The sequence below is a fragment of the Arachis hypogaea genome, chromosome 11 (genome assembly GCF_003086295.3).
Source record: "Arachis hypogaea cultivar Tifrunner chromosome 11, arahy.Tifrunner.gnm2.J5K5, whole genome shotgun sequence".
NCBI classification, from domain to species: Eukaryota; Viridiplantae; Streptophyta; class Magnoliopsida; order Fabales; family Fabaceae; genus Arachis; species Arachis hypogaea.
In genome coordinates, this window is record NC_092046.1 from 66175067 (window position 1) to 66200276 (window position 25210).

Genomic DNA, 25210 nt, shown 5'->3' on the forward strand with positions numbered 1-25210 from the left:
TTAGACTTTCCGGATTCTCAAGAATGCTGCCAATGGATTCTAGCTTATACCACGAAGATTCTGATTAAGGAACCCAAGAGATACTCATTCAATCGAAGGTAGAACGGAGGTGGTTGTCAGGAATGCGTTCATAGGTTGAGAATTGTGATGAGTGTCACGGATCATCACACCCATCATATTGAAGCGCGAATGAACATCTTAGATAGAAACAAGCGTGTTTGAATAGAAAACAGAAATAATTGCATTAATTCATCCAGACACAGTAGAGCTCCTCACCCCCAACAATGGAGTTTAGAGACTCATGCCGTCAAAGAGTACAAATTTCAGATCTGAAATGTCATGAGGTACAAAATAAATCTCTAAAAGTTGTTTAAATACTAAACTAGTAACCTAGGTTTACAGAAAATAAGTAAACCATGATAGATAGTGCAGAAATCCACCTCTGGGACCTACTTGGTGTGTGCTGGGGCTGAGACTTGAGCTTTTCACGTGCCTAGGCTATTTCTAGAGTTAAACACCAGGTTGTAACCTGTTTCTGGCGTTTAACTCTAACTTGTAACCTGTTTCTAGCGTTTAACGCCAGAATGCAACATGGAACTGGCGTTGAACGCCAGTTTACGTCATCTATCCTCGAGCAAAGTATGGACTATTATATATTGCTGGAAAGCCCTGGATGTCTACTTTCCAACGCAATTGAGAGCGCGCCAATTGGACTCCTGTAGCTCCAAAAAATCCATTCCGAGTGCAGGGAGGTCAGAATCCAACAACATCAGCAGTCATTTTTCAGCCTGAATCAGATTTTTGCTCAGCTCCCTCAATTTCAGCCAGAAAATACCTGAAATTATAGAAAAATACGCAAACTCATAGTAAAGTCCAAAAATATAAATTTTGCCTAGAAACTAATAAAAATATACTAAAAACTAATAAAAACATACTAAAACTACATGAAATTAACCCCAAAAAGCGTATAAAATATCTGCTCATCACACAGCAAGATCTGTGATTGATGTGGACAGAGGAGAGTTAGTCCTTCAAGTGAATGAGGACTACCTTGTGTTTAAGGCTCAAGGATCTTCTTCTGTAACCATCGAGAGGAAGCATGAAAAGCTTCTCTCAATACATAGTCAAACAGAGCCCCCACACTCAACTTCTAAGTTTGGTGTTGGGAAGCCAACATCAAGCTCTGAGTCTCAGTGAAGCTCTCTAAGAGCTCACTGTCAAGCTATTGACATTAAAGAAGCGCTTGGTGGGAGGCAACCCAATGTTATTTAATTATATTTATTTATTTTTCATTGTTATTTTATGCTTTCTTTAGGTTGATGATCATGTGAAGTCACGAAAACAATAACAAAAATTCAAAAACCGAATAAAAAACAGCATTAAAAATAATACACCCTGGAAGACAGACTTACTGGCATTTAAACGCCAGTAAGGATAGCTAAATGGGCGTTTAACGCCCAGCCTAGCAGTATTCTGGGCATTAAACGCCAGAATGGGCAGCACTCTGGGCGTTTAACGCCAGAAAGGGCTGTCTGGCATCTGGCTGGCGTTTAATGCCAGAAATTGGCAGCAGAGTGGCGTTTAACGCCAGGAAAGGTAGCAGGGCTGGAGTTTAACGCCAAGAAAGGTAGCAGAGCTGGCGTTAAATGCCAGATTTGGCACACAATGGGTGTTTAGACGCCAGAATGGTGTAGGGACTTGAATTCCTTGACACCTCAGGATCTGTAGACCCCACAAGATCCCCACCTACCCCACTTTTTCTTCTCTCCTCTTCACACCTTTCCATAACACTCTTCTCCAAACACCATTGACCAATCCCATCAATAACTCTTCCCCAAAATCCCCTCACCTATCAAATCCTACCCTCTTCCCCACAACCTCTTCACCACTCACATCCATCCATCATTAAACCCCACCTACCTCACCATTAAAATTCAAACCATATCCCTCCAAAACCCACCCACACATGGCCGAATACCCTCTCTACCTTACCCTATAAATACCCCTCCTTACCACCTTCAATTTCACACATCATACACAATACACCCCCTTGGCTGAACCCTCTCCTCACCTCCATCTCCTTCATTTCTTCTTCTTCTACTCATTTCTTTCTTCTTTTGCTCAAGGACGAGCAACCATTCTAAGTTTGGTGTGGGAAAAGCTAAAGCTTTTTGTTTTCCATAACCACTAATGGCACCTAAGGCCAGAGAAACCTCTAGAAAGAGGAAAGGGAAGACAATTGCTTCCACCTCCGAGTCATGGGATATGGAGAGATTCATTTCGAAGGTCCATCAAGACCACTTCTATGAAGTTGTGGCCAAGAAAAAGGTGATCCCCGAGGTCCCCTTTAAGCTCAAAAAGAGTGAATATCTGGAGATCCGACATGAAGTTCGAAGAAGAGGTTGGGAAATCCTCACCAACCCCATTCAACAAGTCGGGATCTTAATGGTTCAAGAGTTCTATGCCAATGCATGGATCACTAAGAACCATGACCAAAGTATGAACCCGAACCCAAAGAGTTGGCTCACAATGGTTCGGGGGAAATACTTGGATTTTAGTCCGAAAAATGTGAGGCTAGCATTTAACTTGCCAATGATGCAAGGAGATCCTCACCCTTTCACTAGAAGGGTCAACTTTGATCAAAGGTTGGACCAAGTCCTTAGGGACATTTGTGTGGAAGGAGCTCAATGGAAGAGAGACTCAAGAGGCAAGCCGGTTCAACTAAGAAGGCTTGACCTCAAACCAGTGGCTAGGGGATGGTTGGAATTCATCCAACGCTCTATCATTCCTACTAGCAACCGGTCTGAAGTTACAATAGACCGGGCTATCATGATCCATAGTATCATGAATGGAGAGGAAGTAGAAGTTCATGAGATCATATCCTTAGAACTCTACAAAGTGGCGGATAAGCCCTATACTTTGGCAAGGTTAGCCTTCCCTCATCTCATTTGTCACCTAGGCAATTCAGCTGGAGTTGTCATAGAGGAAGACACCCTCATTGAAGAAGATAAGCCCATCACTAAGAAAAGGATGGAGCAAACAAAAGAGCCCACTCATGGACCTCAACAAGAGCATGAGAAAGTTCCTCATCATGAAATTCCTGAGATGCCTCAAGGGATGCACTTTCCTCCACAAAACTAATGGGAGCAAATCAACACCTCCCTAGGAGAATTAAGTTCCAACATGGGACAACTAAGGATGGAGCACCAAGAGCATTCCATCCTCCTCTATAAAATTAGAGAAGACCAAAGAGCCATGAGGGAGGAGCAACAAAGGCAAGGAAGAGACATTGAGGAGCTCAAGCACTCCATAAGATCTTCAAGAGGAAGAACTAGCCGCCATCACTAAGGTGGACCCATTCTTTAATTTCTTTGTTCTTATTTTTCTGTTTTTTGAATTATATGCCCTATGTTTTATTTATGTTTGTGTCTTTATTACATGATCATTAGTGTCTAGTGTCTATGCCTTAAAGCTATGAATGTCCTATGAATCCATCACCTTTCTTAAATGAAAAATGTTTTTAATTGCAAAAGAACAAGAAGTACATGGTTTCAAATTCTATCTTGAAATTAGTTTAATTATTTTGATGTGGTGGCAATACCTCTTATTTTCTGAATGAATGCTTGAACAGTGCATATTTTTTTGAATTTGTTGTTTATGAATGTTAAAATTGTTGGCTCTTAAAAGAATAATGAAAAAGGAGAAATGTTATTGATAATCTGAAAGATCATAAAATTGATTCTTGAAGCAAGAAAAAGCAGTGAATAAGCAAGGCTTGCAGAAAAAAAAAGTGGCAAAAAAAAAGAGAAAAAGAAAGAAAAAGAAAAAGCAAGCAAAAAAAGCCAATAGCCCTTTAAACTAAAAGGCAAGGGTAAAAAGGATCCAAGGCTTTGAGCATTAATGGATAGGAGGGCCCAAAGGAATAAAATCCTGGCCTAAGCGGCTAAATCAAGCTGTCCCTAACCATGTGCTTGTGGCGTGAAGGTGTCAAGTGAAAAGCTTGAGACTGAGCGGTTAAAGTCGTGGTCCAAAGCAAAAAGAGTATGCTTAAGAGCTCTGGACACCTATAACTGGGGACTCTAGCAAAGCTGAGTCACAATCTGAAAAGGTTCACCCAGTTATGTGTCTGTGGCATTTATGTATCCGGTGGTAATATTGGAAAACAAAATGCTTAGGGTCACGGCCAAGACTCATAAAGTAGCTGTGTTCAAGAATCAACATACTGAACTAAGAGAATCAATAACACTATCTGAATTCTGAGTTCCTATAGATGCCAATCATTCTGAACTTCAAAGGATAAAGTGAGATGCCAAAACTGTTCAAAAGTAAAAAGGCTACAAGTCCCTCTCATCTAATTGAAGCTAATTTTCATTGATAAGTTTAGAATTCATTGTATATTCTCTTCTTTTTATCCTATTTTGTTTTTAGTTTCTTAGGGATAAGCAACAATTTAAATTTGGTGTTGTGATGAGCGGATAATTTATACCCTTTTTGGCATTGTTTTTACATAGTTTTGAGTATGATTTAATTACTTTTTATTATATTTTTAGTAGTTTTTATTCAAAAATCATATTTCTTAACTTTACTATGAATTTGTATGTTTTTCTGTGATTTCAGGTATTTTCTAGCTGAAATTGAGGGACTTGAGCAAAAATCAGATTCAGAGGCTGAAAAAGGACTGCAGATGCTGTTAGATTCTGACCTCTCTGCACTCGAAGTGATTTTTCTGGAGCTACAGAAGCCTAATTTGCGCGCTTTCAATTGAGTTGAAATTTAGACATCCTGGGCTTTCCAGCAATATATAATAGTCTATACTTTGTCCGAGATTTGATGGCCCAAACTGGCATCCAAAGTCAACCTAAAACATCTTGGCGTAAAACGCCCAAACTGGCACCAGAATTGGAGTTAAACGCCCAAACTGGCACCAAAGCTGGCGTTTAACTCTAGGAAAAGCCTAAGAACGAAAAATCTTCAATGCTCAGCCCAAGCACACACCAAGTGAGCCCCGGAAGTGGATTTCTGCACTATCTGCACTTAGTTACTCATTTTCTGTAACCCTAGGTTACTAGTTTAGTATAAAAACTACTTTTAGAGATTTATTTTAAGGCTTCTAGTCCTTTTTTGTTAATCTTATGCTATTGTACATGTTTGGAGGCTGGCCTCACGGTCATTCCTAGACCTTTCACTTATGTATTTTCTACGGTGGAGTTTCTACACCCCATAGATTAAGGTGTGGAGCTCTACTGTTCTTCATGAATTAATACAAGTACTATTGTTTTTCTATTCAACTCACGCCTACTTCTTCTCTAAGATATTCACTCGCACTTCAACCTGATGAATGTGATGACCCGTGACACTCATCATCATTCTCACTTATGAACGCGTGCCTGACAACAACTTCCGTTCTATTTGCAATAGCTTGAGTGTGTATCTCTTGGCCTCCTAGTTCACGATGCATGATTGCCTCTCCTGACAACAGAGCATTTCATTCCGTGAGATCAGAGTCTTCGTGGTATAGGCTAGAACCATTGGCAACATTCCTGAGATCCAGAAAGTCTAAACCTTGTCTGTGGTATTCCGAGTAGGATCTGGGAAGGGATGACTGTGACGAGCTTCAAACTTGCGAATGTTGGGCGCAGTGACAGTGTGCAAAAGAACAATGGTCCTATTCCGACGCTAGCGGAAACCGACAGATGATTAGCCATGCGGTGACAGCGCATATGGATTTGTTTTCATCCGAGAGGATCATACAACTTGCCATGGAAGGAGGTAACGCATGGTTGGAAGAAGGCAATAGGAAAGTAGAAGTTCAGAAGCAACAAAGCATCTCCAGATGCTTATCTGAAATTACCACCAATAAATTACATAAGTATCTCTATTTTATTTTCTGTTTTATTTATATTTTAATTATCAAAATCTCATAACCATTTGAATCCGCCTGACTGAGATTTACAAGGATGATCATAGCTTGCTTCAAGCCGATAATCTCCATGGGATCGACCCTTACTCACGTAAGGTTTATTACTTGGATGACCCAGTGCACTTGCTGGTCAGTTACACGGAATTGTGAAGAAGTTTTGAGATCACATTCTCCCATACCACGTTTTTGGCACTATAGCCATGGAATGAACAATCACGATTTCGGCGTACCATGTACACATAAGCATCAAGTCACGGTTAGCATTGTTTTATGATAAACACTTAACCAATTTTTCAAATTTTCAAATTTTAGTTACCACCTTTATTTCTTTTGCCGCCAAGTGTAGAATGTTGAGGTTTTTGTCTTCTTTTGGTGAATATGTACAAGGGAGAAGAGATTGATGGAGGAGACAAGTCAAGGAAGTGGCACGGCTACCCTACGACTGAAAAGGAAAGTCACATGTTCTTGGAAGAGCACCTTGGGAAGCAAAATTCTGCACATTGGGTGGTTAGGTGTGCCCTCTTAATGACCGAACCTAACCCCCAATGAAGAAGCAATCCTTGTCCCTTCTCCATACTACATGCACCCCCTTCATTTTCACCATCACAAGTGCATCCCCATCATTCATTCTTCACTAAGTCTTGCTGTAAAAGGGACTTCTACATGAACGAGTTTGCAACCCCTAGTTCACTTCTTGTAACCCTTTTTTATTTCAAGCCATAACTGTGTTCTTCCCTTTAGCCATACACTTTACCTCACCTCCAAGTTACACTCTCATCTTACACTAGCCATCCAATCCCGTCATTCTACACCTCCTATTCGGCCAACCCCTAAGATAACCATGGCAACTTCGTCAAGCTTCAAGAGAATGAGGGGAAAGGAACCGGCTGTTGAGGAAGAAGAAGCCCCCTATGATAAATGGAGATTCAAATCAACTTTCCATCAAACACAATTCAATTGGATAAGTCCTAATAAAATATTACCAGAAATCCCTTTCTAACTCTCCGAGAATGAATACCCAAGGATAAAGGAGAAGATACAAAAAGGAGATGGGAAGCCCTCATTGATCCAATCACAAAAATCAATGTCAACATGATTAAGGAGTTCTATGCCAACGCAGCGAGGAAGGACACCAAAGTTGACACCTCTTACACAAGCTTTGTGAGGGGTGTAGAAGTTGATTTTAATCCCAAAGCCATCATGAAGGCTCTCGACCTAAAGGCAGTGCGTTTTGACAAGCCAAGTTATCATGAGAGGATAAATGGTGAACCGGAGTGTGATGAAATAGCCAATGATATTTGTGTGGTCGGATCAGACTGGGTGAGTGATGAGCGGATAATTTATACGCTTTTTGGCATTGTTTTTAGTATGTTTTTAGTAGAATCTAGTTACTTTTAGGGATGTTTTCATTAGTTTTTATGTTAAATTCACATTTCTAGACTCTACTATGAGTTTGTGTGTTTCTCTGTGATTTCAGGTATTTTCTGGCTGAAATTGAGGGACTTGAGCAAAAATCAGATTCAGAGGTGAAGAAGGACTGCTGATGCTGTTGGATTCTGACCTCCCTTCACTCAAAGTGGATTTTCTCGAGCTACAAAACTTAAAATGGCGTGCTTTGAATTGCGTTGGAAAGTACACATCCAGGGCTTTCCAGCAATATATAATAGTCCATACTTTGACCGAGTTTAGATGACGCAAAAAAGCGTTAAATGCCAGTTCTACGCTGCAGTCTGGAGTTAATTAACGCCAGAAACACGTCACAAACCAGAGTTGAACGCCAAAAACACGTTACAACTTGGCGTTCAACTCCAGAAGAAGCCTCTACACGTGTAAACTTCAAGCTCAGTCCAAGCACACACCAAGTGGGCCCCGGAAGTGGATTTATGCACCAATTACTTATTTCTGTAAACCCTAGTAACTAGTTTAGTATAAATAGGACTTTTTACTATTGTATTTTCATCCTGGATTGTATTTTTGATCCTGTGATCACGTTTTGGGGACTGGCTTCTCGGCCATGCCTGAACCTTTCACTTATGTATTTTCAACGGTAGAGTTTCTACACTATAGATTAAGGTGTGGAGCTCTGCTGTTCCTCATGATTTAATACAAAGTACTACTGTTTTCTATTCAATTCAACTTATTCCGCTTCTAAGATATCCATTCGTTCCCAAGAAAATGATGGATGTGATGATTATGTGACACTCATCATCATTCTCACTCATGAACACGTGCCTGACAAACACTTCCGTTCTACATGCAACCAAGCTAGAATGAGTATCTCTTAGATATCTAATCCAGGGGACCGAGTCCGAGTTATTAGTATCTTCGTGGTATAAGTTAGAACCCATGGATGGCCATTCCTGAGATCCGGAAAGTCTAAACCTTGTCTGTGGTATTCTGAGTAGGATCTGGGAAGGGATGGCTGTGACGAACTTCAAACTCGTGAGTGCTGGGCATAGTGACAGACGCAAAAGGATAGTAAATCCTATTCCAGTATGTTCGAGAACCTCCAGATGATTAGCCATGCCGTGACAGAGTATTTGGACCATTTTCACAGAGAGGATGGGATGTAGCTATTGACAACGGTGATGCCCTTACAGAAAGCTTGCCATGGAAATGAGTAAGACTAATTGGATGAAGACAGCGAGAAAGCAGAGATTCAGAGGAACGAAAGCATCTCTATACGCTTATCTGAAATTCTCACCAATGATATGCATAAGTATTTTTATCTTTACTTTCTGTTTATTTATTATTATTATTCGAAAACTCCATAACCATTTGATATCCGCCTGATTGAGATTTACAAGGTGACCATAGCTTGCTTCATACCAACAATCTCCGTGGGATCGACCCTTACTCACGTAAGGTTTTATTACTTGGACGACCCAGTGCACTTGCTGGTTAGTTGTGCGAAGTTGTGAAGTTATGTTTGGACCATGGTTCTGTGCACCAGTTGTTGGAGCCATTGCCAGGGAAAGAACGAACAAATAATTTTACAACCTAATCTGAGTAACAATTTCGCATTACCAAGTTTTTGGCGCCGTTGCCGGGGATTGTTTGAGTTTGGACAACTGACGGTTCATCTTGTTGCTCAGATTAGGTAATTTTCTTTTTGTTTTATTTTCAAAAATTTCTCATCTGTTTTCGAAAATTATTTCAGAATTTTAAGAATGAATTCTAGTATTTCATGAAGCATGTTGAAGCCTGACTGGCTGTAAAGCCATGTCTAAATTCATTTGGACTGGGGCTTCCAACCCAACATTATCAAAAGCAAGCTAGTTGTTGCTAATCCACCTGCTGTTGTTCCTGATCCACCTGATTTACATGCTAAAGCTTGACTGGCTATTAAGCCATGTCCTACCCTCAGATTGGAGCTTTAGACTAAAAAGCAAGATTCCTTGAATTCATATTAAAAATTTTGAAATCTTTATTTTTTTTTTCAAATGATTTTCGAAAAATATAAAATAAAAATCCAAAAAAAAATCATAAAATAAAAAAAAATCAAAAAAATATTTTGTGTTTCTTGTTTGAGTCTTGAGTCAATTTCAAGTTTGGTGTCAATTGCATTTCTTCTAAAAATTCTTTGCATTTTTTTTCGAAAATTCATGCATTCATAGAGTTCTTCATGATCCTCAAGTTGTTCTTGGCCAGTCTTCTTGTTGATCCTCATGTTTTCTTGTTTTGTGTCTTTTCTTGTTTTTTATATGCATTCTTGCATTCATACTGTCTATACATGAAAAATTTCTAAGTTTGGTGTCTTGCATGTTTTCTTTTCTTGAAAATTTTTCAAAAATATGTTCTTGGTGTTCATCCTGACATTCAAAGTGTTCTTGGTGTTCATCTTGACATTCATAGCATTCTTGCATGCATTCATTGTTTTGATCCAAAATTTTCATGCATTGCATCATGTTCATGTTTTTCTCTCTCATCATTAAAAATTCAAAAATAAAAAAAAATATCTTCCCCTTTTTCTCTCATAAATTTCGAAAATTTGGATTGACTTTTTCAAAAATTTTTAAAAAATCTAGTTGTTTTTATGAGTCAAATCAAATTTTCAATTTAAAAATCTTATCTTTTTCAAAATCTTTTTCAAAAATCAAATCTTTTTCATTTTTTTCTTATTTATTTTCGAAAATTATAAAAATATTTTTCAAAAATATTTTTTTTAATTTTATATCATATTTTCGAAAATCACATCATCAATTAATGTTTTGATTCAAAAATTTCAAGTTTGTTACTTACTTGTTAAGAAAGATTCAAACTTTAAGTTCTAGAATCATATCTTATGATTTCTTGTGAATCAAGTCATTAATTATGATTTTAAAAAAAAATCAAATCTTTTTCAAAACTAATTCTAATCATTTCTTTCTATCATATCAATTTAAAAATCTTATCTTTTTCAAAAATTTGATTTTCAAATATCTTTTCTAACTTCTTATCTTCTTATCTTTTCAAAATTGATTTTCAAATCCTTTTCAACTAACTAATTGACTTTTTGTTTTTTTCTTATCTTTTTCAAAACTTCCTAACTAACTCTCTCTCTCTAATTTTCGAAAATATCTCCCTCTTTTTCAAAAATTCTTTTTAATTAACTAATTATTTTAATTTTTGATTCATTCCTAATTTTCAAAAATTACTAACCTTTTTTCAAAAACTTTTATTAAAGTTTAACTTTAAATTTTAATTTTTAATTTTTGAAAATCCTCTCACCTCTCATCTTCTTCTATTTATTTATTCATCTACTAACACTCCTCTTCACCCAAAATTCGAACCCCTTCTTTTCCTCTAAGTTTGAATTCTTCTCTTCTTTACATTACATTCTTTTCTTCTTCTACTCACACAGGGGAACCTCTATACTTGGGCAAAAAGGATCCCTATTATTATTATTTTTCTGTTCCCTCTTTTTCATATGAGCAGGAGCAAGGATAAGAACATTCTTGTTGAAGCAGACCCTGAACCTGAAAGGACTCTGAAGAGGAAACTAAGAGAAGCTAAAATACAACAATCCAGAGACAACCTTACAGGAATTTTCGAACAGGAAAAGGAGATGGCAGCCGAAAATAATAATAATGCAAGGAGGATGCTTGGTGACTTTACTGCACCAAATTCCAACTTACATGGAAGAAGCATCTCCATCCCTACCATTAGAGCAAACAATTTTGAGCTTAAGCCTCAACTAGTTTCTCTAATGCAGCAGAACTGCAAGTTTCATGGACTTCCATCTGAAGATCCTTTTCAGTTCTTAACTGAATTCTTGAAGATCTGTGATACTGTTAAGACTAATGGAGTAGATCCTGAAGTCTACAGGCTCATGCTTTTCCCTTTTGCTGTGAGAGACAAAGCTAGAATATGGTTGGACTCTCAACCTAAGGATAGCCTGAACTCTTGGGATAAGCTGGTCAAGGCTTTCTTAGCCAAGTTCTTTCCTCCCCAAAAGCTGAGTAAGCTTAGAGTGGATGTTCAAACCTTCAGACAGAAAGAAGGTGAATCCCTCTATGAAGCTTGGGAGAGATACAAGGAACTGACCAAAAAGTGTCCTTCTGACATGCTTTCAGAATGGACCATCCTGGATATATTCTATGATGGTCTGTCTGAATTAGCTAAGATGTCATTGGATACTTCTGCAGGTGGATCCATTCACCTAAAGAAAACGCCTGCAGAAGCTCAAGAACTCATTGACATGGTTGCTAACAACCAGTTTATGTACACTTCTGAGAGGAATCCTGTAAGTAATGGGACGCCTCAGAAGAAGGGAGTTCTTGAAATTGATACTCTGAATGCCATATTGGCTCAGAATAAAATATTGACTCAGCAAGTCAATATGATTTCTCAAAGTCTGAATGGAATGCAAGCTGCATCCAACAATACTCAAGAGGCATCTTCTGAAGAAGAAGCTTATGATCCTGAGAACCCTGCAATAGCAGAGGTGAATTACATGGGTGAACCATATGGAAACACCTATAATCTCTCATGGAGAAATCACTCAAATCTCTCATGGAAAGATCAACAAAAGCCTCAACAAGGCTTTAATAATGGTGGAAAAAACAGGTTTAGCAATAGCAAGCCTTTTCCATCATCCACTCAGCAACAGACAGAGAACTTTGAACAAAATACCTCTAATTTAGCAAACTTAGTCTCTGATCTATCTAAGGTCACTGTGAGTTTCATGAATGAAACAAGGTCCTCCATTAGAAATTTGGAGGCACAAGTGGGCCAGCTGAGTAAGAAGATCACTGAAACCCCTCCTAATGCTCTCCCAAGCAATACAGAAGAAAATCCAAAAGGAGAGTGCAAGGCCATTGACATGACCATCATGGCCGAATCCAAGGAGGAAGGGGAGGACGTGAATTCCAAGGAGGAAGACCTCTTGGGACGTCTAGTGATCAATAAGGAGTTTCCCTCTGAGGAACCAAAGGAACCTGAGACTCATCTAGAGACCATAGAGATTCCATTGAACCTCCTTATGCCATTCATGAGCTCGGATGAGTATTCCTCTTCTGAAGAGAATGAGGATGTTACTGAAGAGCAAGTTGCCAAGTTCCTTGGTGCAATCATGAAGCTGAATGCCAATTTATTTGGTAATGAGACTTGGGGAGATGAACCTCCCCTGTTCACCAATGAACTAAATGCATTGGATCAACTGAGATTGCCTCAGAAGAAACAGGATCCTGGAAAGTTCCTAATACCATGTACCATAGGCACCATGACCTTTGAGAAGGCTCTATGTGACCTTGGGTTAGGAATAAACCTCATGCCACTCTCTGTAATGGAGAAACTGGGAATCTTTGAGGTGCAAGCTGCTAGAATCTCATTAGAGATGGCAGACAATTCCAGAAAACAAGCTTATGGACAAGTAGAGGACATATTAGTAAAGGTTGAAGGCCTTTACATCCCTGCTGATTTCATAATCCTAGATACTGGGAAGGATGAGGATGAATCCATCATCCTTGGAAGACCCTTCCTAGCCACAGCAAGAGCTGTGATTGATGTTAACAGAGGTGAACTAGTCCTTCAATTGAATGAGGACTCTCTTGAGTTTAAAACTCAAGGACATCCTTCTGTAAACATGGAAAAGAGGCACAGTAAGCTTCTCTCACTGCAGAGTCAACCAGAGCCCCCACAGTCAAACTCAAAGTTTGGTGTTGGGAGGCCACAACCAAACTCTAAGTTTGGTGTTGAACTCCTATATCCAAACTCTAAGTTTGGTGTTGGGGAGTCTCAACAATGCTCTAAACATCTGTGAGGCTCCATGAGAGCCCACTGTCAAGCTATTGACATTAAAGAAGCGCTTGTTGGGAGGCAACCCAATTTTTATTTATCTAATTTTATTTTTATTGTTCTTTCATGTTTTATTAGGTTCATGATCATGTGGAGTCACAAAATAAATATAAAAATTGAAAACGGAATCAAAAACAGCAGAAGAAAAATCACACCCTGGAGGAGGATCTTACTGGCGTTTAAACGCCAGTAAGGAGCATCTGTCTGGCATTCAACGCCAGAACAGAGCATGTTTCTGGCGTTGAACAACGCCAGAAACAAGTAGCTTCCTGGCGTTCAGACGCCAGAAATGCACAATGAAGAAGAGCTGGCGCTGAACGCCAAAAACAAGCATCTGGTTGGCGTTCAACGCTAGAAACATGCTGCATCTGGGCGCTGAACGCCCAGAACAAGCATCAATTCGGCGTTTAAACGCCAGAATTGCATGCAAAGGCATTTTACATGCCTAATTGGTGCAGGGATGCAAATCCTTGACACCTCAGGATCTGTGGACCCCACAGGATCCCCACCTACCACCACTCACTCTCTTCCCTCTTCTCAATGTTCATCCTCTCTTCCCAATAAACACTCTTCTCCAAAACTTTTCACCAATCACCTCAATCTCTCTTCCCTATCATCACTTCACCACTCACATCCATCCACTCTTCCCCATAAACCTACCTCATAAACTCCACCTACCTTCAAAATTCAAAATCAATTTCCCACCCAAACCCACCCTATATGGCCGAAACTAACCCCCCTCCCCTCCCTATATAAAGCCTTCCATTCTTCCTCATTTTCATACAACACAACCCTCTCTTCCCCTTCTTGGCCGAATACACCTCTCCCTCCTCTCCTCCATATTTTCTTCTTCTTCTTCATCTATTCTTTCTTCTCTTGCTCGAGGGTGAGCAATATTCTAAGTTTGGTGTGGTAAAAGCATAAGCTTTTTGTTTTTCCATTACCATTGATGGCACCTAAGACCGGAGAATCCTCTAGAAAAGGGAAAGGGAAGACAAAAGTTTCCACCTCCGAGTCATGAGAGATGGAAAGATTCATCTCCAAAGCCCATCAAGACCACTTCTATGATGTTGTGGCCAAGAAGAAGGTGATCCCCGAGGTCCCTTTCAAACCCAAGAGAAATGAGTATCCGGAGATCCGACATGAAATCCAAAGAAGAGGTTGGGAAGTTCTAACAAACCCCATCCAACAAGTCAGCATCCTAATGGTTCAAGAGTTCTATGCTAATGCATGGATCACTAGGAACCATGATCAAAGTAAGAACCCAAACCCAAAGAATTATCTCACCATGGTTCGGGGGAAATACTTAGATTTTAGTCCGGAAAATGTGAGATTGGCGTTTGACTTGCCTATGATGCAAGGAGATGCACGCCCCTACACTAGAAGGGTCAACTTTGATCAAAGGTTGGACCAAGTCCTCATGGACATATGTGTGGAAGGAGCTCAATGGAAGATTGACTCAAAAGGCAAACCGGTTCAACTTAGAAGACTAGATCTTAAGTCTGTGGCTAGAGGATGGTTAGAGTTCATCCAACGCTCCATCATCCCCACTAGCAACCAATTTGAAGTTACTGTGGATCGGGCCATCATGATTCATAGCATCATGATTGGTGAGGAAGTAGAAGTTCATGAAGTCATCTCCCTTGAACTCTACAAAATAGCCAAAAAGTCCTCTCCCTTGGCAAGGCTAGCTTTCCCTCATCTTATTTGCCATCTATGTTACTCAGTTGGAGCTTTCATAGAAGGAGACATTCCCATTGAGGAAGAGAAGCCCATCACTAAGAAAAGGATGGAGCAAACAAGAGAGCCCACTCATGGAGCTCAAGAAACACATGAGGAAGCTCACCATCAAGAAATCCTTGAGATACCTCAAGGGATGCACTTTCCTCCACATAATTTTTGGGAGCAAATCAACACCTCTCTAGGAGAATTAAGTTCCAACATGGGACAATTAAGGGTGGAACATCAAGAGCACTCCATCATCCTTCATGAAATTAGAGAAGATCAAAGAGCAATGAGGGAGGAGCAACAAAGACAAGGAAGAGACATAGAAGAGCTCAAGGACATCATTGGTTCCTCAAGAAGGAAACGCCACCATCACTAAGGTGGACTCATTCCTTGTTCTTAGATTTTCTGTTTTTCGTTTTCTTATGTTAAATGTTTATCTATGTTTGTGTCTTTATTACATGATCATTAGTGTCTAAGTATCTATGCCTTAAAGTAGTGAATATGAATCCATCACCTCTCTTAAATGAAAAATGTTTTTAATTAAAAAGAACAAGAAGTACATGAGTTTCGAATTTATCCTTGAACTTAGTTTAATTACTTTGATGTCGAGACAATGCTTTTTGTTTTCTGAATGAATGCTTGAACAGTGCATATGTCTTTTGTAGTTGTTGTTCATGAATGTTAAATATGTTGGCTCTTGAAAGAATGATGACAAGGAGACATGTTATTTGATAATCTGAAAAATCATAAAAATGATTCTTGAAGCAAGAAAAAGCAGTGAATACAAAGCTTGCAGAAAAAAATAGAAAAAAAATAGCAAAAAAAAAAGAGAAAAAGCAAGCAGAAAAAGCCAAAAGCTCTTAAAACCAAAAGGCAAGAGCAAAAAGCCAATAACCCTTAAAACCAAAAGGCAAGGGTAAATAAAAAGGATCCCAAGGCTTTGAGCATCAGTGGATAGGAGGGCCTAAAGAAATATAATCCTGGCCTAAGCGGCTAAACCAAGCTGTCCCTAACCATGTGCTTGTGGCGTGAAGGTGTCAAGTGAAAACTTGAGACTGAGCGGTTAAGGTCAAGGTCCAAAGCAAAAAAAAAGAGTGTACTTAAGAACCCTGGACACCTCTAATTGGGGACTTTAGCAAAGCTGAGTCACAATCTGAAAAGGTTCACCCAATTATGTGTATGTGGCATTTATGTATCCGGTGGTAATACTGGAAAACAAAGTGCTTAGGGCCACGGCCAAGACTCATAAAGTAGCTGTGTTCAAGAATCAACATACTGAACTAGGAGAATCACTAACACTATCTGAACTCTGAGTTCCTACAGATGCCAATAATTCTGAACTTCAATGGATAAAGTGAGATGTCAAAACTATTCAAGAGGCAAAAAGCTACAAGTTCCGCTCATCTGATCGGAGCTATGTTTCATTGATAGTTTGGAATTTATAGTATATTCTCTTCTTTTTATCCTATTTGATTTTCAGTTGCTTGGGGACAACCAACAATTTAAGTTTGGTGTTGTGATGAGCGGATAATTTATACGCTTTTTGGCATTGTTTTTAGTATGTTTTTAGTAGAATCTAGTTACTTTTAGGGATGTTTTCATTAGTTTTTATGTTAAATTCACATTTCTGGACTCTACTATGAGTTTGTGTGTTTCTCTGTGATTTCAGGTATTTTCTGGTTGAAATTGAGGGACTTGAGCAAAAATCAGATTCAGAGGTGAAGAAGGACTGCTGATGCTGTTGGATTCTGACCTCCCTGCACTCAAAGTGGATTTTCTGGAGCTACAGAACTCAAAATGGCGCGCTTCATATTGCATTGGAAAGTAGACATCCAGAGCTTTCCAGAAATATATAATAGTCCATACTTTGACCGAGTTTAGATGACGCAAAAGGGCGTTAAACACCAGTTCTACGCTGCAGTCTGGAGTTAAACGCCAGAAACACGTCACAAACCAGAGTTGAACGCCATAAACACGTTACAACTTGGCGTTCAACTCCAGAAGAAGCCTCTACACGTGTAAACTTCAAGCTCAGTCCAAGCACACACCAAGTGGGCCCCGGAAGTGGATTTATGCACCAATTACTTATTTCTGTAAACCCTAGTAACTAGTTTAGTATAAATAGGACTTTTTACTATTGTATTTTCATCCTGGATTGTATTTTTGATCCTGTGATCACGTTTTGGGGGCTAGCCTCTTGGCCATGCCTGAACCTTTCACCTATGTATTTTCAACGGTAGAGTTTCTACACTCCATAGATTAAGGTGTGAAGCTCTGCTGTTCCTCATGATTTAATGCAAAGTACTACTGTTTTATATTCAATTCAACTTATTCCGCTTCTAAGATATCCATTCGTTCCCAATAACATGATGGATGTGATGATTATGTGACGCTCGTCATCATTCTCACCCATGAACGCGTGCCTGACAAACACTTCCGTTCTACATGCAACCAAGCTAGAATGAGTATCTCTTAGATATCTAATACAGGGGACCAAGTCTGAGTTATTAGTATCTTCGTGGTATAAGTTAGAACCCATGGATGGCCATTCCTGAGATCCAGAAAGTCTAAACCTTGTCTGTGGTATTCTGAGTAGGATCTGGGAAGGGATGGCTGTGACGAACTTCAAACTCGCGAGTGCTGGGCGTAGTGACAGATACAAAAGGATAGTAAATCCTATTCCAGTATGATCGAGAACCTCCAGATGATTAGCCATGCCGTGACAGAGCATTTGGACCATTTTCACAGAGAGGATGGGATGTAGCCATTGACAATGGTGATGCCCTTACAGAAAGCTTGCCATGGAAAGGAGTAAGACTGATTGGATGAAGACAGCAGGAAAGTAGAGATTCAGAGGAATGAAAGCATCTCTATATGCTTATCTGAAATTCTCACCAATGATATGCATAAGTATTTTTATCTTTACTTTCTGTTTATTTATTATTATTATTCGAAAACTCCATAACCATTTGATATCCGCCTGACTGAGATTTACAAGGTGACCATAGCTTGCTTCATACCAACAATCTCCGTGGGATCGACCCTTACTCACATAAGGTTTTATTACTTGGACGACCCAGTGCACTTGCTGGTTAGTTGTGCGAAGTTGTGATGTTATGTTTGGACCATGGTTCTGTGCACCAGTTGTTGGCGCCATTGCCAGGGAAAGAACGAACAAATAATTTTACAACCTAATCTGAGTAACAATTTCGCATACCAGTGAGATATGCTAATAGAGCACCAAAGTTCTTCAAGAGAGGAGACCTTGTTCCAGAAGCAAAAGGGTGGTATGAATTTGTAAGGAGATCCATCCTAGCCACTGTAAATACCTCAGAGGTTAACATCAAACGAGCCACTTTGGTGCATTGTATTATGGTAGGAGGTGAGATTAAGGTCCATGAGTTCATTGCTAATGATATTCAAAAGATCTCTGAAAAGAGCTCCTCTGAATCTTGGCTCCACTACCCAAGCACCATCATCCGCTTGTGCATAAAGGCTAAGGTGCCCCTAGAGGATACAAATCTCGTGTGGCTACATCCGGGCATGTCGATCACTCTTGAAAGAATAAAGCTTGTCACCACAGCTCAACAACAAAGAAGGCCAAAAAATGAAAAAAAGATGGAGGAACAACAAGAGGAGGAGCCACAAGAAGAAGAACAACATCAAGAAGGGAAGCAACAAGAGGAACAACCAGCACAAACCTCAATAGATATGAGTGGAATGCAAGAAGCCATTGACGTGCTGTCAAGCGAGTTTATGAGAAGCCAAGAACAACAGAAGTACTTCCAATTTGTTCTCATAAACCAACAAAAAGAACTGAAGGAAAAATTAATGGAACAGCATGATGAGCAATACTCTAGACTCTCTTAGTCCATCAACCAAGTAATAGTGAGGCAGGACCCATTGGAAAACCACATGCAAGAGCTTGCCCAACATCACATTGATGGCATGAGAGCATTCAAGGAGTTCACTACTCTTCACAATTTAAGATATGAAAATCAACGAGATTATGACATGAATGCTCAAACCAAGCTCAACTACACACTGGAGCATATGCCTGGTCTAAATTCGGCATTTTCAAGTTATGATGAATACTTTAAGGAGAGAGGATACTTGGAAGTAGAGAGAACATTACGCCATGATGAGGCAGTGAAAAAGAAGATGAAGAAAGTTGGATTCTGGAAAAAGCTAAAGGGGAAACAAAAAGGCAAGGGAGAAACTAGCAATCAAGAAGAAGAGAGGAAGAAGAAAGGCAAGCAAGCTAAGAAATGAAAAGGTGGAATTGCTCCTTGTTGATCATATCTAAAAAAGAAAGAACATTTCTTCCTTTGGTTGATAATTGGTCTTTAGTTTAAGTCATTTTAAATTTTGTTGTGTTGTTTTTCTTTAATATTGTCATAAGTGTGCTAGCCTAGGTATGTGCTTTACTTTCACTTTACTTGAATGTATGTCTTGTCTCCTAATGAGTGAATTGTTGTGAGGGTATAGAATTTCCTCAAATGAATGAATTCTCGTTGCAAGTATAGTTCTATACCAACAAACAATTCTCACATAAAAAATTTGAGTTGTCACAAGTACAAACCCCAAATAAGAATTAACCGAAGTATTTGAACTCCGGGTCGTCTCACAAGGAATTGCAATGAAGTGTTTAATTATTGGCTATGAAAATGCAAGGGGGTTTGATTTAGAATTTGACAAGAAAATATAAATGACAAGAAAGTAAAATAACAAGAACTAATAAAAGAAATGGAAAGAACTCTTGGCTAGACATAGGTAATTAAGATCACCATCCTTGTCTACATACCAAATATTGGTAATTATGAGGAACCAAGCTCATTAAGTTTACTTCTATACTTGAAGTATATCAAATAGGATTGATCACATCAACCCATAAGTCCCAACCTATCTACTAATTAGATTAGTAGTGGGTTAGTGTCAATGGGTATCAAATTAACCACCAAGGGTTCTCAAATCACCAATTCAATGAAACCCAATGACTCAAGGTCACTCAATTCCCTTAGCCTAGGCCAAGAGTCAAGAAAACTACTCAAAAACTAGAGGAAACATTTTATCAAACACCTAGTATGCAAGAAAAGTAAACATCATAAAATGCAAGAGTTAAAGAAAATCCATAACCAACATAAACAACAAATCAACACTAACAATCAAGATCAACATAAAAGAAACATGGAAACATAAAATTGCATTGAAAGAAAAATAGAAACCCAACAAGAGTGTATGAACATAAAAAGTGATATGAAAAGGAAATTAACAACAAGAACTAGAAGAACAAAGGTGTAATATCAAGGAATTAACAAGGGAAAACTAAATCAGAACAAGAATTGAAAGTTGATCTAAGAAAATTAAACCTAAGCTACCCTAAATTCTAGAGAGAAGGGAGAGCTTCTCTCTCTAGAATTCTACCTACAACATGATAAAAACTAAACTATGACTACTTGGTTCATTCCCCCCCTTCAATCCTTGGGTTCAACAGCATCAGAAATGAGTTAGATTGAGCCCAAAATGAGCTAGAAATTTCCCCCAACGAGTTGCCCAAAGTGGACCTACACAGCTCCATCAACATGCACGCGTACAGTGCACGCTCATCCCTAGACGTCAGGAAACTATGACAAATTTTATATCATTTTGAAGTCCCGGATGTTAGCTTTCCAACGCAACTAAAACTGCCTCATTTGGACCTCTTTAGCACAAGTTATAGTCGATTGAGTGCGAAGAGGTCAGGCTTGACAGCTTTGCGGTTCCTTCATTTCTTCATGAGTTCTCCCACTTTGCATGCTTTTCTCCTCACTTCTTCCATCCAATACTTGCCTTATGAACCTGAAATCAATCAACAAACATATCAAGGCATCGAATAGAATTAAAGTGAGTTAAATTTAGCTATTTTAAGGCCTAAAAAGCATGTTTTCACACTTAAGCACAAATCAAGGGAGAATTGCAAAACCATGCTATTTCATTGAATATATGGGAGAAAGGTTGATAAAACCACCCAAATTAAGCACAAGATAAACCACAAAATTGGGGTTTATCATCTCCATGTTTTCAATTGAATAAAAGAAAATGTTTGAAAACCATGAAGTGTGATTGTCCAAGTCGGTAGGAATAGAATAAGGATAAGTGGTGGTTTATGTTTGATTGTTAGTAAGCTCACTCATAAAAACAAAAAGGTAGAATGTCCTTCATAGTATGAGACTAGTTGCTGTTTATGGAACCTTTGAAAATAACAAGCCTTGGAAGAAAGAAATAGCAATAAGGAAAACAAGAAAAGCCAACGTTGGAAGGAAAGTTGGACCTCCAACGTTGGCAACCAAATATGAAAGAAAAAAATAAGCTAAGCACCAATAGCTAAACCTTGAGACACATGCCTGTGGTGTCTTTGTACTAGGATCTGCTTGGATGAATAGGTTCTAAGGAGTGTTTTAACACTTGGTAACATGGGTTAACTAACCCGGGATTATCAACCAAAAGTACACTATTAAGAGCACCCTAGTTACAAGGCATTTAGTGATCCAAAGAGGTGATGGGCACCAATGTCTCTAGGATGAAAGTTGAGCCAAGTGCCTGTAGTGTGTATGTGATGAGGGGAGGCTTGAGTTAGTAGGTCCGAGACGTAGTTTATCACCCAACACCTTGAGCCATCTGGGTCGGGAGTGTTGGCTGAAAACTTATATTAAAAGTTGCCTCAACACAAAACACTGAGCTATCAATAAAGAGCAAATTGCTAAGTAAAAAGAGCAAACAAAGATCAATAAACAACAAAGGTCATAGCAACATCTTAGTTGGAACTTAGAAGGACATCTTACACCTTGAGACTAATAAAAGTTGAGCTGGAAATGTATCTTGCATGAAACCCCTTGAACCAAGTATAATTGCTTCCCAATAAGGACTCATATCCCTCTCTGTTTTCATTCATTCCTTCTCATGATTCAGTGCTTGCTTGGGGACAAGCAAGATTTAAGTTTGGTGTTGTGATGCCAAAGCATCTTAGGCTAGTTTCACAAGCCTTTTTCTTGTGTTTTCATTAGGTTTTATGCACTTTCTTGAGCCTTAAGTAAGTATTTGGATAAGAATTTCATGAACCCATTGATTCAATCAAACTTGGTTATTTATGTGCTTTTCACAAGATTTTATGCAAATTTTGTTTGATGATTGAATGATGCAAATATCTTGTGATTATAGCAAACTTTGATGCAAGTGTTTGGTTGATTGTAGGTGGAAAGAAAGCTAAGAAAGGGAAAGCAAACAAGCAACAAAAAGGCCATGGAAAGAAGAAAGGGGAAGCAATGTTGGAGCCAAAGTTAGTGCTCCAACGTTGCCTCAAATGTTATGCTCAAGAGGTGCATAATTGGAGCCAAAGTTGGTGCTCCACCTATGCCTCAAACGTTAGCCAAGAAAGGTGGATAGTTGGAGTCATAGTTGGACCTCCAACTATACCTCCAACTACAAAAGAAGGCAACATTTGAGCCCAAAGTTGGACCTCAAACGTCACCCTAACCATTGCCATGAGGAAGGCCATAGTTGGAGCCATAGTTGGAGTCATAGTTGGACCTCCAACTATGCCTCCAACTACTCATCCAAGAGGCCATAGTTGGAGCCATAGTTGGACCTCCAACTATGCCTCTAACTACAACTATGATGTGCAACGTTGGAGCCAAAGTTGGTGCTCCAACGTTGCTAGTAACGTGAAGGTGAAGGGATGCCAACGTTGGAGGTAATGTTGGGGGTCCAACGTTACCTCCAACGTGGGCGATATATTTGAGGTTTTGAGATTGTAAAATCGTGTATCGACGGGTACGCATGGGTGAAGATTTTGGCAAAATAGCGCGCACGCGTAAATCGCGCAAACACGTGGGTGGGCCAACGTTGGTGCTCAAACATTGGGTCCAACGTTGAGTCCAACGTGCGCGATAAATTTCAAGAATTTGGAGTTAGAAAAAGTGCATCGATGCGTACGCGTGACCCACGCATACGTGTGGGTGAAGATTTTGGCCAAATGGCGCACACGCGTGACCCACGCGTATGTGTGGTTAGGCTAACGTTTGTGCTCAAACGTTGGGTCTAACATTGAGTCCAACGATAGGTCAAACTTTAGGGCCAACGTCCCAGCCTTAATAGGCCAAGTTTGACCCAACGTTTGAACTCAAACGTTGAACTCCAATGTAAGCTTCAACGTCAATCCAACTTCAATGAAAAAGGCATCCATGCAGAGTATAAACGTTAACTCCCTAAACGTCTCCTTCAAGGCCACTTCCAACTAGCTTCAACAGAGGCCAAAGGGCCCAGTCCAAGTACTTGAAGATTGAAAGAAGAAAGTGTATAAATAGATTAGAGTTTAAGTTAGAGAGGGGTTTTTTTACACACTGAGTACTGTAACCCTTCCCAATTTTACTTTCTCTGTAGATCTTAGTTTACTTTGAACGCACTTTTTCATTTCAATTTCCATTCCGAGAGCTATGAACAACTAAACCTCTTTCATTGGGTTAGGGAGCTCTATTGTAATTCAATGGATCAATTATAGTTTTCATTCATCTTCTTCTTTCCTTTCTCTTTGATTTACTAGAAAGCTTTCGATCTTAATTCAATTGAGTAGTTGTCTTGGGAAAGAAGCTATTCATACTTGGATTTCCATTGAGACTTGGAAAAAGGGATGAGAAAATCATGCTAGAAATGCTTTCTCATGTAGGACCGGATTAGGGGTTGGATAGATATAGTGACATGTAATCCTACCAATACTTTGATTTGGAAATACATGTGGTATAATCAGTGACCATACTTCATCTCTTCCCATGAGCAATTAGATCAAGGAATTGGGCAATTGCTCAAGCTTAGAAAGATTAAATTGCCAAGGAATTGGAATTCAATCACCTAAGATTGCTAAGAGATCAATGAGTTGCATGGATTGAGGAAGATATGAGAATGAACTTGATCCGGAGAATACAATATCTCCTGAGCCCAATGAACTCCCCATCTCTAATCTTTCCATTCTCTTTAATTTCTGTTATTTACTTTTATGGTTAACCACCCCATTCCCATTTATTTTTATGCAATTTAATTTCTGTTCTTTACATCTTGCAATTTACATTCCGTCATTTATATTCCTTGCCATTTACTTTTTCCGCCATTTAATTTTCTGCACAGCCAAATTCAAGTTTGATTCCGCTCAACTAGAATATTCCTCTAATTAAAGTTGATCAACAATCAATCCATGTTGGATTCGACCTCACTCTATTGTGAGTTTTTACTTGACGACAATCCGGTGCACTTGCCGGTGGAAATTTGTTAAGAGAAAAGTTTTCATGCATCAGTAAACCGTCGCCACCTTATGAATAATGCCATGTTTCTTCATTAAACATGTCATTCTTTTGTTACAAAAATGAGAGCCTTGATCACTTACGATCGCTCGTGGTGATCCAAAGTGGCAAATGATGTTATTTCGCACAAAAGAGACAACCATGTTAGCATCATCAGTATCGGTAGGAATTTCTTCCACCCATTTAGAAACATAATCAACTGCTAACAGAATATATAAGAAACCATTCAAGTTTGGAAAGGGACCCATGAAGTCAATACCCCAAACATAAAAAGTTTCACAAAACAACATGAGTTGTTGGGGCATCTCATCCCTCTTGGATATGTTTCCAAACCTTTGGCATTGGTGGCAAGAGTTACAGAAAAGATTTGCATCCTTAAAGAGTGTGAGCCACCAAAATCCACAGTCTAAGATTTTTCTTGCTGTTCTTTGAGGGCCAAAGTGGCCACCACTTTCAAAAGAGTGGCATGCCTCTAAGATAGACTAAATTTTGAATTTTAGAACACACCTTCTAATTATTTGGTTGGCACCACATCTCCATAGTCATCCCATATGTAATACTTGGACTCGCTCTTGAGCTTGTCCTTTTGATGTTTAGAAAAATGTGGAGGAAAGATGTGACTAACCAAATAAGTAGTAATGGGTGCATACCAAGGAACCACCTCGGATATTGCTTGCAAGCTATCAAGAGGAAATGCATCATTGATAGGAGTGGAGTCACTTTTTATATGCTCTAGGTGAGTCAAGTGGTCCATCACTAAATTTTGAGAACCACCCCTATCTTTGATCTCTAAATCAAACTCTTACAATAGCAATATCCAACGGATTAACCTTGGCTTTGACTCTTTCTTATCTAGCAAGTACTTTAATCCGCATGGCTGGTGCGGAATTTATAACCCACAAACTAACCGGCAAGTGTACCGGGTCATACCAAGTAATACCTCAGGTGAGTGAAG

General features: G+C 39.2%; 1 non-coding gene across 1 annotated transcript; it reads right to left on the minus strand.

Annotated features, from left to right (window-relative positions):
• Positions 1 to 11363: 11363 nt before the first annotated feature.
• Positions 11364 to 11471, minus strand: LOC112725795 (small nucleolar RNA R71). The gene has a single exon (XR_003164878.1). It is a non-coding gene; the product is annotated as a small nucleolar RNA R71 (small nucleolar RNA).
• Positions 11472 to 25210: the final 13739 nt, after the last annotated feature.